Source organism: Panthera onca, chromosome E2 (assembly GCF_046562875.1).
Source record: "Panthera onca isolate mPanOnc1 chromosome E2, mPanOnc1 haplotype 2, whole genome shotgun sequence".
In the NCBI taxonomy this organism is placed as follows: Eukaryota; Metazoa; Chordata; class Mammalia; order Carnivora; family Felidae; genus Panthera; species Panthera onca.
Window position 1 is genome coordinate 54117790 of NC_138353.1, and position 9527 is coordinate 54127316.

Sequence of the window (9527 nt, forward strand, 5' to 3'; positions counted from 1 at the left end):
CCTCTTCACTCCTTGTATTGGAGTTATTTCCTTTTGTCTATATATTTTTCTTTCTTTCCCACTTCTTAACTCTTGACCTATCCAACTCTGACTCATCATTCAAGTTTCTTCTTTTGAGTTATGGCTTTCTCAGGGAAGCTTCTCTTTCCTCCATAGCTAAGTTAAATTCTATCCAGAAAATAAATAATCCAATTTAAAAATAGACCAAAATGCTTAACAAAGAATACATACAGATGGCAAATAAGTCCATGAAAATATGCTCCTCATCATATGTCATCAGGACAATGCAGATTAAAACAACAATGAAATACCACTATACACTTACTAGAATGGAAAAAATCTGAAACACTGACAATGCCCAGTGCTGGCAAGGATGTAGAGCAACAGGAACTCTCATTCAGTGCTGATGAGAACGCGAGATGGTACGGCCATTTTGGAAGATAGTTTGGCAATTTCTCACAAAACTAAACATATTCTTACTTTATGATGCATCAATCTTGCTCCTTGGTATTAACCTAAAGGACTTGAAAACATATCCACATAAAAACATGCACATAGATGTTTATAAAAGTTTTCTTCACTGTTGCCAAAAATTGGAATCAGCCATATTATCCTTCAGTAGATTAATGGATAAGTAAACGATAAACCCAGACACTGGAATATTATCCAGCACTAAAACAATGAACTATGAAGCCATGAAAAGATATGGAGAAATCTTAATGCAATTACCAAGGGAAAGAAACCAGTCTGAAAAGTCTACATACTGTATGATTCCAACTATATAACACTCAGGAAAATGCACAACTGTAGAGACAGTAAAAAGATCAGTGGTTGCCAGGGGTGGGGAGGTGGGAGGGGTGAATAGGAGGAGCACAGAATTTTTAAGGCACAGAAAATGTTTTGTGTGATACTATAATGATGGATATATGTCATTATATATTTATATAACCCCACAGAATGTAGAAGGAAGAATAAGTGAACTTGATAGCTCAGTAGAAATTATCCAATCTGAAAAATAGAGAAAAAAAATATTGAAGAAGAAGAAAAAGAAATACATTGCAAAACATCAGGCATACCAACATACATACAATGGGAGACGGAAGGAGGCAGATTTTCTTTTTAAGAAATAATGATTGAACACTTCCCAATTTTTATAAAAACACTAACCTACACATCTAAGAAGCTGAACAAACTCTAAGTATGTTGTAAACGAAGAGATCCACATTGAGAAACATCATGCCTGATTATAGAAAACCAAAGAAAAAGAGAAAATTTTGAAAGTAGCAGGAGAAAAATGACATGATGTCAAGGAGACCAGGACAAGGCCAGGTGTCCAGCCAGCCAGAGATGTGTCACTGGTCTGGTAACCCAGGGACACTCCGGTCCTGGTCCCCAGTCGTGCTGGTTGCGGGTGCGATGTGTAGGCCACTTTTATATTATTTCCCCCATGCCCCATCCACCACCAGCTTGGGATCATATTGTGGGGCTTGGGGCAGAGTTCAGGACACTGGTAGTGAAGACAGAGTCATCCTGGCCACAGCCCATGCTACTGCAAAAGCAGCTCCCCTCCCAACGACACAGATGAACAATAAACTTCTTATCAGAAGCTATGGAGGCCAGAAGGCAGGAGGGTGACATTTAAAATGCTTTAAGAAAAAGCTGTCAACCACTAATTTTATATTCAGCAACACTATCCTTCACAAAATTAATAGAAAGAATGGCATTCCCGGATAAACAAAGAGAATTAAGAGAATTTGTTGCTAACAGGTCTATATTACAAGTACTAATGAAGGAAGCCTTTCAGGCTAAAAGGAGATGATGTCAGTTATTTGAATGCACAAAATGAAAATCACTGGAAATGGGAAATATGTAGGTCAATGTAAAATATTAAGGTTATATTAATTATACATAAATAAATATATTGTATAGTCTCTATTGTATCTTGTTTTGAAATGTTTACATTGCATAAAGCAATAATTATAACACTGTATTACTGCATTTTAACATATATTGATGCAATGTATACAATAAGAGAAGTACAAAGAGGGGATAGGAGTGTACGTTTTGGTGACATGAAGCTGCTCACCCACAACCTGTTGAGCTCGCATGTGCGGGGGGTGGGGCCCCGTGGCTTCCCTCTGTGCCTCCAGGCCACCGAGGTCCGCATCAACCCCGTGGAGTCAACCCCAACTTTGTGGCATGTATGATAACCAAGGTGGAGTGGGCAGCGCTTCGGTAGGCAACGGATACCTTGCACCTGGTCGAGGTACCCAAAGAACCAATTGAAGGGAATGAGCAAGATGAGAAGTTCCTGAGGAAGATGCACCACATGCTGCTGGAGGTGGACGTGCTGGAGGGCACCCCGCAGTGCGCAGAGTCTGGACGTCTGTTTCCCATCAGTCGTGGGATCCCCAGCGTGCCGCTGAGTGAGGAGGAAACCGAGACTTAATCGTGCCAGTTGGCTGGTTTTTCATTCTGTAACTGTGTATCCCTTGATTCAAGGTCATGTGTATCCCCAACCCTTGACCTAGTGATACGTGAAACAGTGTTCTTGAGCTCGATATATATTTTTTCTCATTAAAGGTTCAAAACCAAAAAAAAAAAAAAAAAAAAAAAATGAGCCTGTATTAATCTGAAATAGATTGTGATAAATTGAGATGCATATAAGAATTGTTATAGCAACAACTAAGAAAACAACTAAAAAATATGGTACAAAGTCTACAGGGAATTTAAATAGAAACCTGAAATATTTATGTAATACACTAGGAGGCAGTAAAGGAGGAACCCAGGAACAAAGGAGGCAGGGGACACAAAAACCAAGGAGGAAAATGACCTATATAAATACAATCATATAAATAAATTAGATTGACATGAATAGTTTAAATATCCTAATCAAAAGGCAGAGATTATCGCATTGGAATTTTTTTTTTAAAGCCAGAGCCAATGGTATGCCACCTATGGAAAACACATCTTAAATTCAGACATGAATAGGCAGAAAGTAAAGGATAGAACAAGATTTACAATGCTAAGTAACAATTGAGCTAGAGTGGCTATATTAATCTATGACAAAATAAACTTTGAAACAAGAAATATTACTAGAGATGAAAAGGGTCAATATAAACCATAAAGATATAACCATTACAGGTTTATATGCAACTATTTAAAAAGCTTCAAAATACATGAATCAAAAAATGATGGGATTGATGGAGAAATAGACAATGTAACAACTAGAGATTTCAAGAACTCTCAGTAATTGACAAAACACTACACAGATATTCAGTAATGATATAGAAGACTTGGACAATACTATCAACCAACTTAACATATTTAGAACACATTATCCAGTTATTAAGGGATGCACATTCCTTTTAAGCAGACATGGAACATTCTCCAAGGTAGTCTATATGTTAGGCATAAAACAAGGCTCAATAACTCCAATGGACTGAAATCATACAAAGCATATTCTCTAACCACAACAGAACTAAATTAGAAATCAATAACAGCAAGAAATCTGGAAAAACCCAGTTATTTGGAATTTAAATAACATACTTCCATATAATTAATGGCTCAAAGAAATAGTCACAAGGGTCGTTATAAAGTACTTTGAACTGAATGAAAACAAAAGCACAATACATCAAAGTTTATGAAATGCAGTTTGAACCAGCATTAAATACCTATATCAGAAAAGAAGAAAAGTCTCAAATTAATAATTGACATCTACATTAAGAAAGTAAGAAAAGAAGAGTAAAATAAATGACAGGAAACAGAAAACAATGAAATCAAAAGTTAGTTCTTTGAAAAGATCAACAAAATTGACAACCTTGAGCATAACCAATTGAGAAAAGAACAGAGAAAAAGAAAACAAGCAAAACCAAGAGGAAATGAGGGTACATATTACTAACTCTACAAAAAATAAAAGAATTATAATATTATGAGTAACTTTAGACCAAAGAAAATAGACAACATGGATAAAATTAACAGATTCTTAAAAAGAAATTCCAAAAAACTCATTCAAAAAGAAAAATAAAATTCTGAATAGACCTATAACAAGTAAAGAAATTGAATTCATAATTAAAATCTTCATACAAAGAAAACTCAACTTGGTTTCACTGGTGAATATGATCAAATACTTAAAGAAGAAATATTACCAATTCTTCACAAACTTGCTCAAGATACAGAGAAGAAGGAAGCATTCCCCACCTCATTCTATGAAGACAAAATTACCCTGATAACAAAGGCAAAGACATTACGACAAAAGAAAACTAAAGACCATTATCCATCATAAATATGAAAATCTTAAACATAACATTATCAAATTAAATTTACCAACATATCAGCAAATTACATACTACACCAAGTGTATTCTTACCCTGTGGTTTACCCAAGAATGCAATAAAGAGCATATATGAAAAATATACAGCTTCTATCATATTGAAGGGTAAAAGACTGATTCTCCCCTAAGATCATGAATTAGGCATGAATGTCTGCTTTCAACAAATCTATTCAACATAATACTGGATAGTCTAGATAGTAAAATAAAGTCCCTCCCAAAAAAAAAAAAAAAAAAAAAAGAATAAAAGAAAAAAGGCATTAAAATTGGAAATAAACAAATATAACTGTTTTTTTGACAAATGACATGATACTATATGCAGAAGATACCAAGCAATAAAAAAAGAAAACTTAACATTATATTACAATATAATATCTAACAAGTTTATAAAGGTCACAGGATCTAAGATCAGCATACAAATATCAGTTGTATTTCTATGTACTAGTAATGAAGAATTCAAAAATGAAATTAAGAGAACAATTCCATTCACAATAGTATCTAAAAATAATACAATAATGGAATAGAATACAGAGTGCAGAAATAGACCCACTGATTTTCAACCAAGTATGGCCCACTGATTTTCAACAAAGATGCAAAAGTAATTAAACGGAGAAAGGATATCCTATTAAATGAATGGCACTGGAACAAATGGAACTCATAGCAAAAAAAAAAAGAAAAAAAATCATACTTTATACAAGAAAAATTAACTCATTGGGGAATCATAGATCTAAATGTAAAATGTTCCTGGGGTGCCTGGGTGGCTCAGTCTGTTAAGTGTCCAACTTTGGCTCAGGTCATGATTTTGCGGTTCGTGAGTTTGAGCCCCGAGACGGGCTCTGTGCTGACAGCTTGGAGCCTGGAGCCTGCTTCGGATTCTGTGTCTCCCTCTCTCTCTGTTCCTCCCCCACTCACACTCTGTCTGACTCTCTCTCAAAAATAAATGAAGATTAAAAAAAAAAAAAAAAAACCTTGTTTTAATGTAAATGTTCTAGGGAGTTCAAGGGATTTGGAGTCTGATTAAAGAAAAAGACACGACTGTGAGAGGCAGAACACATACACTTTATTGAGTGGAGGTTGGATAGGATTGCGTAAAAGAAATTTCTCACGGTATGAAACCATCCAGAGGCTGGCTATCAATCAGATGGGAGAAGGGCAAGGGGACCGTTGAAGAAGAAGAGAATCAGAGAGGGTGGATGCATGCCTAGCTGCTGTCACTCAGCCATGAAGCAGAGTCTCTTGGTCAGAGAGCTCCTTGGGGATTTATACCTTTTCTAATGTTCAGCAGATGCTGGGTGAGGTTTCACAAGGTATGCACAGTCAGCAATCTCTACATATGCTTGTTTAGGGCTATTTTTAAAAATATCAGGGTGTGTAAAAACTTACACCGATGGGCTTTGGAGCTACTAAGGCTCAGCCTGCAGTGAAGAAATAAACAACCTAGGGGGCCAATAAACAGAAACCACCTTTGGGTCATTTATATAACAAATGTTAAACTATAAATTTTTAGAAGAAAATATTGGAGAAAATCTTTGTGACTCAGATTTATGCAACGAGTTCTTAGACATGACACTGAAAGCAAGATCCATTAAAAATAATTTGGTAGGTTGAACATTAAAACTTTTGTTCCATGAAGGACCCTATTAATGGAATGAAAATACAAACTACAGACCAGGAGAAAACACTGGCAAATCACACAACCTGGAAAGTTGGTGTATCTATAATATATAGAGAATTCTCTAAACTCAATAAGAAATCAAAAAAATTCAAACAGAAAATGGACAAAGATTTGATGAGAAACTTCATAAAAACAGAGACACAGCAAGTAGGCACACGTTCAACTTCACTAGCTATTGGGCAAAGACAAACTAAAGCCGGAATGAGATACCACTGCACACCTATTAGAATGGCTAAAATTAATGCTGACCATAGCAAGTGCTCACAAAAATGTGGAACAGTTGGACCTCTTACATAGTGCTGGCTGGAATGCAAAATGGGAGAGCCGCTCTGAAAAAACAGCACGGCAGTTTCTTAGAAAGTTAAAGATACACTACCATACAATTGAGAAATCACACTCCTGGGTGTTTATCCTAGAAATATAAAAACATGTTCATACAAGAATGTGGACATGAATGTTCACAGCAGCTTTACTTGTAATAGCCCCAAATGGAAACAATCTAAATGTTCTTCAATGGACAAATGGAAAAACAAACTATGTACATCCATACAATGAAAAATTACTCAGCAATGAAAGTAAAGAACCTACCAACCCAAGCGACAGCATGGACGGATCTCAGGAGCATTATATGAAGTAAAAGAAGCCAGACACAAAGACGACGTGTTGTGAAATGCCAGAAAATGTAATTTATAGAGGCAGAAGCAGATTAGTTATTGCACAGAGTTGAAATTGTAATGAGGATTAACTGCAAATGTGCATGAGGGACCTTTGAGGGGTGACACAAATGGATTATGGTAATAACTGCACGACTCTATAAACTTACTGAGAATCTTTCAATTGTATGTTTCCAATGGGTGAATTATTCCTAAGTAAAGTTGTTTCTCAAAAAGCATAATTGGCTGCATAAAATATGACAATGTAGAATAAGATTTATAATATATGTAAAAGTAAAGTGTAACTCACAATAGCACAAGGATAGGGAGAAGAGAAATGGAAGTATACTCTTGTAAAGTTCTCAGATGTAAAATGGCGTAATATCACATGAAAGCAGACTGTGATAAGTTAAAGATCTATATTATAAACCCCCAAGTTGAAATAACAAAACAAAGAGCTAACTATAATATGCTAACAAAGGGAACAAAATGGAGTCATACCCCCCCACACACAAAAAGCTCAATCCAAAAGAAAGCAGAAGACAAAAAAAAAGGAACAAAAATAGATAAGACAAAGAGAAAAGAAATAGCAAGATTATAGATTTAAATTTAACCATATTAATAATCATATTAGATGTAAATTGCTTACACACACCAATTAAAAAGCACAGACTCTCAGATTAGATTTAAAAAAAACCAAGACTCAGGTATTTGCTGCCCACAAGAAAAGCACTTCAAATATTAAGACACAGGTAAAAGTAAAAGGATACTACCACTAATGAAAAAAAATGTAGGGTAGATCTATTAAAATCAGACAAAGTATATTTTAAAAGAAAGAATATTACCAAAGGTAAATAAAATCATTTCATAATAATAAAGGGATCAATTCATGAAGAACTCACGACAATCCTAAACAGTATGCACCTAATAACTGAACTTCAAAATTCATGAAGCAAAAAACCAATCAAGCTACAAGGAGAAATAGACAAGTCCATGATGAGAATGTATTTCAAAACCCATCTAAATAATTTATAGAACAAAGAGAAAATCAGCAAATACACTGAAGATTTGACCAGCAATAAATCAACTTGATGTTAGGGCACCTGTGTGGCTCAGTCAGTTGACTCTTGGTTTGGACTCAGGTCATGATCTCATGGTTGGTGGGACTGAGCCCCACAGCAGGCTCTGTGCTGACAGTGTGGAGCCTGCTTGGGATTCTCTCTCCCCCCTCCCTCTCTCTCTGTCCCCATACCCCCACTTGTTTGTGTGCACTCACGTTTTCTCTCTCTTCAAATAAATAAATAAACTTTAAAAAAATCAATAAAGAAATCAACTTGATGTAACTGACATCCTCAGAGCACTCTGGCAAAAACAGCAAGATTTCACATTCTTTTTAAGTCCACAGAACATTTACCAAAATAGATCATATTCTGTGTAATGAAATAAGGTTCAATAAATTTAAAATATCTGTGTCATACAAAATACACTCTCCGACCACAATGGAATTCTAATTTTGTTTGAACATAACCATGATAAAAATATTTTAAAATCTAAAACAAGAAAGAAAGAAATCAATAACAGAAAGATATCTAGGGGTGCCTGGGTGGCTCAGGTGAGCGTCTGACTTCATTCAGCTCAGGTCATGGTCTCACACTTTGGGTGTTTGAGCCCTGCCTCGGCTCTCTGCTGTCAGTGGAGAGTCCACTTCAGATCCTCTGTGCCCTTCTCTTTACTCCTCCCCTGCTCATGCTTTCTCTCTCTCTCTCTCTCTCTCAAAAATGAGTAAACATTATTTTTTTAAAAAGATAACTAGAACATCCTCCAAATATGTGAAAACAAAATAAAACACTTAAAAAATAATACATGGCTCAAAGAAGAAATCAGAGAAATTGTAAAATTATAAAGTGTTTTGAACTAAATGGAAATGAAAATGTAACTTTTCAAAATTGGTTGGAAATGGGAAAAGGAACTTCAGTGCTTACCTCAACCACAAATTCAAAAATTAGGTCAGAGACCTAAATATAAAACCTAAAGTGTTAAACTTCTAGAAGAAATCATAAGAGAAAATCTTTGTGATCATAGGAAACATAAGATTTCTTTCACAGGAAACAAAAAGTAGAGACCATGAAAGAACATAAAAAGATAGCCTTCATCAAAATAAAAAAAACATCTGCTGCTCAAAATACAGTTAAGGAAAAGAAAAGATGAGCCCCAGACTGGGAGAAAATATTTGCAAAACAATATCTGACAAAGGACTCATATTCAGCATATTTGAATAACTCCCAAAACACAACAGTTTTAAAAGCCTGGTTTAAAATACTGAGCAAAATATTTGAACAAACATTTCACCAAAGAAGATATATAGATGACAAAATAGGCACATGAAAAGATGCTCATTATAATTGGTCTCTAGGGAAATGTAAATGAAAACCAAATGAGACACCACAACATTATTAGAAAGGGGAATTTTTTTTAGCTATCAGTACTAAGTGCTGGTGAGAATATGGAGCAAATATATGTCTATACAAGGTGATGGTGTGAATAGAAAATGCCATGGCAAACAGTTTGACCGTTTCCTATAAAATCACACACACAATTGCCATATGACCCATCAATTTCAACCCCAGATATTTACCCAAGAGAAATGAAACATTTGTCCCTCAAAGACCTGTTCACCAACGTTTATGGCAGCCTAATTCATAACGGCCCAAACCAGGAAACAACCTGAATGCCCATCGACCGGTGAATACATAAATGGTGGTGGAGTCTTACAATGAAATACTACATCGGAATAAGAAGGAAGGAACTACACAGGCAACAGTATCAACAAAGCTCGAGTGCATTATGCTGAGGGGAAAAAAAAAAAAAA

At 35.4% G+C, this 9527-nt stretch overlaps 1 pseudogene; it reads left to right on the top strand.

Annotated features, from left to right (window-relative positions):
- The first annotated feature begins 1972 nt into the window (after nucleotides 1–1972).
- Nucleotides 1973–2568, top strand: LOC132691336 (multifunctional methyltransferase subunit TRM112-like protein pseudogene; annotated as a pseudogene).
- The last annotated feature ends 6959 nt before the right edge of the window (nucleotides 2569–9527 follow it).